Raw genomic sequence first — 9,523 nt, 5'->3', positions numbered from 1 at the left:
ATTGGTTACCATCATTTTAGTTAAAAGATGCTAAAAGCTTATTAGATAACAGTCTATTTCTTGGCTTTGTAGGCTAAAGTCCCTAGAGACAGCACATAACACTTGATCTCAGTCAACAGACCACAAGGAAATAGTCATGATATATTTGAAAATGTATTATGGGTCTATGGCACATACTCAATTACCAGAAGACAGAATAATAAAACCCTAAATGTATACTACTGAAGTTGATTTTTGTATGAGAACAAAGACTACCAAGCTTATACTATATTTTTTACCCTTATTTGCTTGTGTTCTTCAGTGATGTCATTGCTTGCTACATGGTTCAATAAATAAGATTTAGTTTTTCTCATATGATATAATCTTAAGAACAAGTGTAGATGTTTCTAATCAAATCTGTTTTTTTAAATTTAATTTCGATACAGGGTCTTGCTCTGTCACCCAGGCTGGAATGCAGTGGTGCCGTTTCGGCTCACTGTAGCCTTGACCTCCTGGGCTCCAGTGATCCTTCCACCTCAGCCTCCCAAGTAGCTATGACTACAGACGCATACCACCACATCTGGTTAGTTTTTGTATTTTTTGTAGAGACAAGGTTTTGCTACATATCCCAGGCTTGTCGTGAACTCTTGAGCTCAAGCAATTTATCCATCTCTCCCTGCCAAAGTACTGAGATTACAGGTGTGATCCACTGCACTTGGCCTTAAAATTGGATTTTTACACCATCATTAAGTTATTTCTTAAGAACTATAATATTAAAAAGTTTTAGAGATAGGAAAATATCATTAAGCTTTTTTTTTCTTTTTACAAAGAAAGAAAGGTTCATGAATTTTAAAAACATGGGTGACAAATTCCTGAGGAGGATGTGTTAATTTTTTGCCTACAACAAAAGCTGCTTTCAGGCATTATGAATTTTTAAAGCTACAATTTGTTTTTTTTCTAAATCTTCCAGAGTTTTAGCTATGATTTTCCAAGTGATTTCTTTCTCACTTATCGAAATACGTGCACATTGCGTTACATTAGTTAAGATAAATGTGCTGCCGGGCGCGGTGGCTCAAGCCTGTAATCCCAGCACTTTGGGAGGCCGAGACGGGCGGATCACGAGGTCAGGAGATTGAGACCATCCTGGCTAACACGGTGAAACCCCGTCTCTACTAAAAAATACAAAAAACTAGCCGGGCGAGGTGGCGGGCGCCTGTAGTCCCAGCTACTTGGGAGGCTGAGGCAGGAGAATGGCATAAACCCTGGAGGCGGAGCTTGCAGTGAGCTGAGATCTGGCCACTGCACTCCAACCTGGGCGACAGAGCAAGACTCTGTCTCAAATAAATAAATAAATAAATAAATAAATAAATAAAGATACATGTGCTATATAAAAATGGTTTTGTTTCTACCCAACCCTCGAGTAGATACAAGAGAAGAGACGGTATCAGAGCTGGAGCTGAATTTCTCAAGAAGAATAGATTGTCTTTTCTACCTTCTAGAAGCAGTGTGCACTTGCTTTGAATTGATTCGTCAGAAGTACAATTAATTCCTAAGTGTAAGTCATCCTTTTTCTTTTACAATTCCCATCTAAAGGAGCAAACACACAGTATTATGCCTACTCTTCATATGTCTAGCATACATATCTAATAACACTTGGCTTCTGTTGACAAACAACAATAACAGTTGTAATAATAGAAAGCTTAAGGAGAAATTTCTATGTCCCAGATATTGTTTGTTCTAAGCCCTTTGTATCTATTCTCTCATTTAACTTTCTCATCAAACCTAGGAGGTAGGTATATATATATATATATATATTGCATAGTTATTGTCCTATAGGAAACCAAGGCATCAGGACTTTAAGCTAGGTGGGGTATAAACCCTGGAAACATGACTGCAAAGATTGGGTTCTTAGAGAATGTATAATATTCCTTTGAAAATCAAATCCAACTCAACTCAGTAAATAGTCAACATAGGTTTTTATTGTGCAAAACAATTGCTACATAGCATGTTGAGGCTTTAGTACTAAGCTAGAGAAAGCAACTACCCTTGAAACCAACAATAAATGACATAAGAAGTTGCACAGAGAATGTAAGATGTAGAAAGAACTATAAGTTCAGGTCCAACTGCTAAGGTATGTTGCAACCATATTTAACAGATGCATCATTAAAGGGATGAGATGTATTAAATTTGCTATAAGAAGACTTTGAGTAACAGAGTCACTGTTTGGCAAGAACTTATAGGACATATATTTAAATCTTGCCTCTGACAGTCACTTGTAATTTTAGGAATATTATTTAGCATAACGTGCAGGTTTGTTACATATGTATATTTGTGCAATGTTGGTGTGCTGCACCCATCAACTCGTCAGCACCCATCAATTCATCATTTATATCATGTATAACTCCCCAATGCAATCCCTCCCCTCCCCCTCCCCATGATAGGCCCCAGTGTGTGATGTTCCCCTTCCCGAGTCCAAGTGATCTCATTGTTCAGTTCCCACCTATGAGTGAGAACATACGGTGTTTGGTTTTCTCTTCTTGTGATAGTTTGCTAAGAATGATGGTTTCCAGCTGCATCCATGTCCCTACAAAGGACGCAAACTCATCCTTTTTTATGGCTGCATAGTTATGCACATGTACCCTAGAACTTAAAGTATAATAAAAAAAATAAAAGAATTTGTAATAAAAAACATCAACAATAAAAAAAAAGGAATATTATTTAGCAACTCTCAATCTCAGTTTCTTGGTATACTTTGAAGGGTATAATGAAGACAAATAGCTTAATGTATAAGTATTCTTATAAAAGGTTATTAAAATTATTACATTTTATGCATTTTAATCATTTTTATGTCCCACAAGCAAATATGAGTTAAATATTATCTCTATTTTACTTATGAAGAGTGGAATATGAAGAAGTAATAAGTACAAATAACATAAAAATAAACTGATGCCAAATTTCAAGATTTATTTACTACCCAGAAAAGTCACAATAAGCATTTGCTGTATCACATTTAAGATTTCTACATTTTAAACAATTCTAAGGAGATAGGTTTTCCAAGATAACCATAATAAACTATGATTTTTTTATCTATAGTTATCTCAGAAAGTAATTATTCCTACGACTTATAGAAAACAATTTGCTAAATTTCTCCCCTTTTAAAAAATGATGTCTTCCTTTAAGCACTATGCCTTTAAATAAGAATACTACAGTTTGACTCTGCTTTTATTTTTATAGGGCCTTCCTTCAAAAAGAACAGCATAAAGAGATTTTATGAATTAAAGATCGATACCTTGCCTTGTGAACAAAATTATAACATTCTATCAATTACAACATTTTGAAATGTGGAGTGTGATATTAGACAGACAGTTTACAATTCAGCCAAATTTTCTACTACTGCTATATAAAGCCACACAAACTACCATAAACATTAAATCATTCCAGTCTTCACTAGAAAATTCAGGTAATATATCTCCAAGCTGATGAGACTAGAAAGATATATTTTTTTTAATCTTGCATAAGATTTTTTTCTAAAAACTTGAAAAATTTGTGGGATCATTGTTTCATCAAATAGTATCAAAACATCAGATGCTCTATCGCTTTTTGCAAACAGTGGTTAAGTCCCTGATACTGATTAAATGGATGATATTTTGTAACATGAATTTGGCAATCTGATTATTTCCACAATCATGCTAGTTTAATTGCCTCAGGTAACAAATATGCCTTCTTCTATTTGATTTACATATTCATGCCTCACCATGGCTAATAGTCTCCAATTCTTAAAACAAAACAAAAATGTATTTTTCCAATTTGATAAGGGAAAAGAAATAACACAGAGTATATTTCACATTGTTAGCCCTCGGTTTGACAACTAGAAATAAATCTCTTCTGTTAGCTAAATTGAAGGTCTTGTTATATAATGATGCATAATGGATTAGGATTGGAAAGTGTGGGACTTGCAAGCACCTCAAAATTGGCTTGATTGACTTAAACTAGAAAGATCAAAGGGTCAGTCTGGAAAAAGAGAGAAAAAATGTGAAGGGAAAAAAGGAAGGAACAGAGAGCTGGCAGAGACTCAGTACTGGAGAAGTTGAGAAGAGAGATAGGAAACAGTATCATGATACTATGTATTAGTTGGACTTGGAAAAGAAAATTGGATAATAAAAAGTTTTTAAAAGTATTGCTCACTATTACAGAAAGAACTTCACCTTTCAAATTTCTTAATAAAAATGAGTTAAGATATTTATCATTTTTCAATTAAGGGAAGGTATATTTTGGTATGCAAGACAATAAGATGGGTTACCTGCAGAAACTGAAATTAAAGGTACTTATCTATAACTTCTTCCAAAGAGGAAAAAGATTAAGAAAAGTTTCTAATACATGGCAATGCAGTATTGTCAAAATGACCAGAAAATACTTAAAGGGCCAGGGTTCAAAACCTGAGCATTTAGAAACACTGGCATTTTGGGTAATTCATGAGAAAAAAAAAATGGGCATGGCAACTAAAGTTGCTCTTTCATAGTCACTTATTCCTCATATCTCTTCTGCTCCCACTGTAATCCCTCTTCTATCACTTTAGGCACACAACCTACATGTTCTTTTTCCTCAACCCAGGTAAAATCCATCGGTATTTTTTGTTTGTTTGTTTTTGTAAGTTACAAACCCATTCTACAGACACAAATTAAAAACATAGTCTGGTTCACCAATATGCAGTAACCACGGTTATCCCAGTTCTTCATTCTTATAACTAAAAACATCTGGACTTAACAAAACAAGAAGAAGACAATTCTGAAAGGTGGAAAGAGAAAGAAGGCTCATACCTGGAAGTCTCAGGGCTTGAGAGAGACACAGTGGCGAGTCCCATAAGTTTCTTTATTTCTCACATATAGCCCAGGAAGGGCACTGCAGAAGCCTCCAACGTGGAACTGCCAACACTCACAGACCAAAAATAAAGCTCCACAAAAAAGCACATTCTCACTAGCAGAAAGACTGGAAGAGGGTGGCCTGATGAAAGAACATGTATTTCTCCAACACCTGCCCTGGTTGAGCCAAATACCAGCAGAAAAATCATACAGCTTTACAAGATGTTGCCATTTGGGAAAATTAGGTGAAAGGTACTCAAGATCTCTCTATATTATTTCTTAGATTCTATGTAAATCTACAAATATCTCCAGATTAAAAAACTGATTAAAATATCTTGTTTCAAGTTGTATGCTATATGGAGATTAATATATTTACCTGTGTGCTTGTATTTCAACAGATATCTAAACTTGGGAATAACAACATGAAAACTTGGGAATAAACTCATGGAACTTATATCGTCAATCAGTAGGTCACAGAGGGCAATTTTTATGTGGAGACTGTATTAGTCAGCGTTCTCTAGAGGGACAGAACTAATAGGATAGCTGTATATATAAAGGGAAGTTTACTAAGGAGTTTTGACTCACAGGATCACAAGGTGAGGTCCCACAATAGGCCATCTGTAAGCTGAGGAGCAAGGAAACCAGTCCACGTCCCAAAATCTCAAAATTAGGTAAGCCACCAGGGCAGCCTTCAGTCTGTGTTCAAAGGTTGAAGAGTCCCAAAGCTAAAGAACTTGGAGTTCTCTGTTTGAGGGCAAGAAGCATCCAGCACTGGAGAAAGATGTAGGCAGGAAGACTAAGAAAATCTAGTCTTTCCATGTTCCTCTGCCTGCTTTTTCTACTAGTCATGCTAGCAGCTGATTAGATGGTGCCCACCCAGACTAAGGGTGGGTCTGGCTCTCCCAGTCCACTAACTCAAATGTAAGCCTCCTTTGGCAGCATCCTCACAGACATATCCAGAAACAACACTTTGCATCCTTCAATCCAATCAAGTTGACACTCTATATTAACCATCACAGAGACAAAATACTTCAGAAATCATATAATGTATGTTTTTGTTCAGTGAACTTTTTATGAGCTTGTATTATATGACAGGCCCCAAGAACAGAGAAGAAAGCTATATGATGGCAGTTACCTATTAATGATTCATAATCTTCTGGTGCATACAAACATAAATCAAAATTATATTATACAGTGATAATTGCAAGTGCATGTGAGAACACAATTATGAGAGAAGACTACAGGAAAGGAATGGCAAAGGTGGCAGCTGATTCCAGTTCCACATATAGGTAGTTGACTCTACTTTGGCCCAAAAAAATGTAGAGGAAGTATAGTTGATCATGATTTTTGTACAGTTCTTCTGTTAAGATTACACTATACTGTAAGTATCTATTCTAATACTAATTAGGGTAAAAATACCACTTAGGGTATTTTAAATAGTGCAGATATTACTGGCGGCATGAATTAGCAGTTTATAGCCATGTTCCAGCTCTATCTTACGAACATCTTGTCAAAATGCACCTGCAAGTTTTTAAACTAAAACCTATTAACAGCGTTATTTTAAAGATATGAAAATAATTCAGAAGACACTAACATCACAGATCATTTTGAGAAACAGTGTACTTTGCAGACAAATGAAATACCTGTGAGCTTAAGATCTGGAAAATATTTGAGTCATATATATTTGAATAAAGAATTATGAGTTAGAAAGCCTACAAAACGCTACTCATTCTGACTTTTATAGCATTCAGCTATTTCCTGTTTTCATAAACTTTATGTAGTCACTGTGTTCAAATTATCCTCACTTCATTAACCTTTAGATACTTACTTTGTCCAAAATAAAGAGCAATTTTTTCACTGAAAAATTGTAGATTAAATTTTTTTCTATATAAAGAAAACTTTAAGCAATTAATGCAAGTGTCACAGTCAATATCAGAGTGCTATATGCCAAGCATTTGAAATAATTTATGTTATCATTTGTAAGTAATGGTCAGGAAACTATATTTTACAGGGAGACAAACTAATTAATGTACACTTTTTGGACTTTATCAGGAAATAGACAGATGTTTCATATACCTGTTTTTACATATTCTAATTAGATCCAAATAATGTGGATGCATTAAGAAAAATAATTATTAAAGCAAAGAATTTGGAAAAGCTTATTGCAATGGTTTATGATTCAGATAGACTTAATTGATGTAAATATATTTTTAGTAGCTGAGCTATCCAGCCTCCAAGACATCAGTGGTCCTGCTTCTTGGTATACACACCCTTGTATAGTCCAATACCATATTGTCTCAGTGCTGATTGTGTGACCAACAATAGGTAGCAGAAGGGATGGTATGTCTTTGCCAAGATTAGGCTATAAAAGGCATTGTGGCTTCAGTCTTGCTTGTTCTCTCAGGTAACTCACATAGAAGGAAACCATCTACAACTTGGGAACCAGTCCTATGGAAAGGCTCCCATATCAAGAAATAGAGGTATTTTAACAAAAGCCAAGTGACAGGTTAGCAAAGTCTTGGATGACTGTTACCCCAGCTAGTTTAATGGCAACTTCATTAAAGATCCTGAACCAGAACCAACCAGGTCAACTCCCAGGTTTCTGATCCTCAGTAAATGTGTAAGATAAATGTTTGACATCTTCAGCAAATAAGTTTTGGGGTGATTTGTTACACAGCAAGAGACAACAAATACACTAATGCTATGGGTCAAACATCTTGCTGTTTGAAAATGTTATAAATGTATCATCCATAGTTCCACTTATGATAGATGCTATTTAATGTGTAATTATGTACAATGTTCCAGATGCTTTGTACAAAGTTATATGTACAATGTTCATAATACCATGTATAATGTTTCTGATACTTTACCTACTGGTTCTCAATTATCTTTGCAAAATCATTTTCATTAACTCTTCATTTCTCTTTTATTGAAACCAATACAAATGATTTATTTTAATTGAGGAAAAAATTTTATATAGAGTATGTAGCCTTTTATGCTTAATCCAAATGAATTTAACAATGCTCTGAACTGTACATTTGAACTGCACTGCACATTCACATGGTTGCAACATTAACACATGGAATTCCATGAGTTAGTTCCTCCTCCTTCCTTCCCTTTCTTTTCTTCTTTCTTCAACAAATACTTAATGAACTTCGGTAATGTACAAGACATTGTACTGGGTGCTGAGCATAAACAGTAAATAAAATATAGGGCATAATCAATAGTGAGGGAGCAGGCAGTATATAAGACAAAAAAGCAAATAGTGTGTTATATAGTGATAAGTGTTAAGAAAAAAAATAAAGCAGATAAGGGGGGAGAAAATAAAGATAGAAGATAGTTTAGTATTTAAGATAGGGGAAGTTTGGAAGGAAACTATTCAAATTCCACATTAGTGAGAAGGTAGAATTTGAACAAGACCTGAAGGAAGAGAGGCAAGGAGTGAGTTGATAGATATGTGGGAGACGTGCTTCTTAGCAATGAGAACAACCATCTGTAGTAACTGTGAATTGGAAAGGGAAACTGGTATATCTGAGAAATACTCAGTAGCAGCACAATGGTAGAGTTAATTAGGGGAAGATCTCTAAGAAGTCACATCAAACAGACAGTTCAAGCCAGATGATGCAGAGCCTTGGGACAAGAAATTTGACACAGTAGAGTGAATTTCTACTAGAATAAAATGTAGAGCCATTTGGAAGTTATTGAGGAAAGAAATGACATAGGACAAGTCTTACCTTTTAAAAAATTACTTTGGCAATTATGTTAGATACAGAATCAAAGAAAAAGGCAAATGATGAAGCAGGAAGAATAATTTAAAAGCTATTATAATAGCTCAGTGGATAGGTGATGATGGCCTATACCACTGTATCGTAATACCACTGTTTTGAGGATTTTTGCATCTATGGTTGTGAATATATTGATTTATAGTTTTCTTATTATGGTATTATTTTATAATGGCATGTGCTTTATGATTTCCCATAACACCTATATCTTCTTATCACCATCTGTTTTCAAACAATTTACCAGTTCAACATTTACCACATCACATGCCTTATACTATTATTGATATATATTAACACACACCCAAATATATGTTAACATTAAATATATTTATATGTATTTTATACAGGTAAAATAATCCTCACAATATGTTGTTACTGTTAAACAGTTCATTATCTTTCTAAAAATGCAAGAAGCTACTCATATTTGTTTATGTACTTACCCTTTGGGGCACTCTTATGTAGCAGATCTATGGTTCTGTGACTATTTTCCTTCAGTCTGCAAAATTTATTTTTACTTCCTAGCATGCAATTTCATTTCAAGTCTTTCTATTTGATTTCATAGGTACACAGGAGGTAAATAACTTCAGTTTTCCTTTCACTGAAGAGATCTTTATTTAATCTTCAATTTTCATGCATCTTCTTTAAAGATTAGAATTTTAGAGTCACAACTTTATTATTTTCTTTCAGTTCCTTAAAATGTAATTCCATTTTCTTCTGACTTGCATTGTTTACAATAAGAAGTCTGCAGTCCCTATTATATTTGTTCCTTGTATGCATTATAATTACTTTTACTCTGAGTATCTTTATGATTTTCCATTTATGACGGTTCTTCAACAAATTAATTATAAAGAACATTGTCATATCTTTCTTCGTTGTTACCACTTGAGGTTATTTGACTGGTTT

Source organism: Rhinopithecus roxellana, chromosome 2, assembly GCF_007565055.1.
Source record: "Rhinopithecus roxellana isolate Shanxi Qingling chromosome 2, ASM756505v1, whole genome shotgun sequence".
NCBI classification, from domain to species: domain Eukaryota; kingdom Metazoa; phylum Chordata; class Mammalia; order Primates; family Cercopithecidae; genus Rhinopithecus; species Rhinopithecus roxellana.
Note: the sequence above shows the minus strand (reverse complement) of the source record.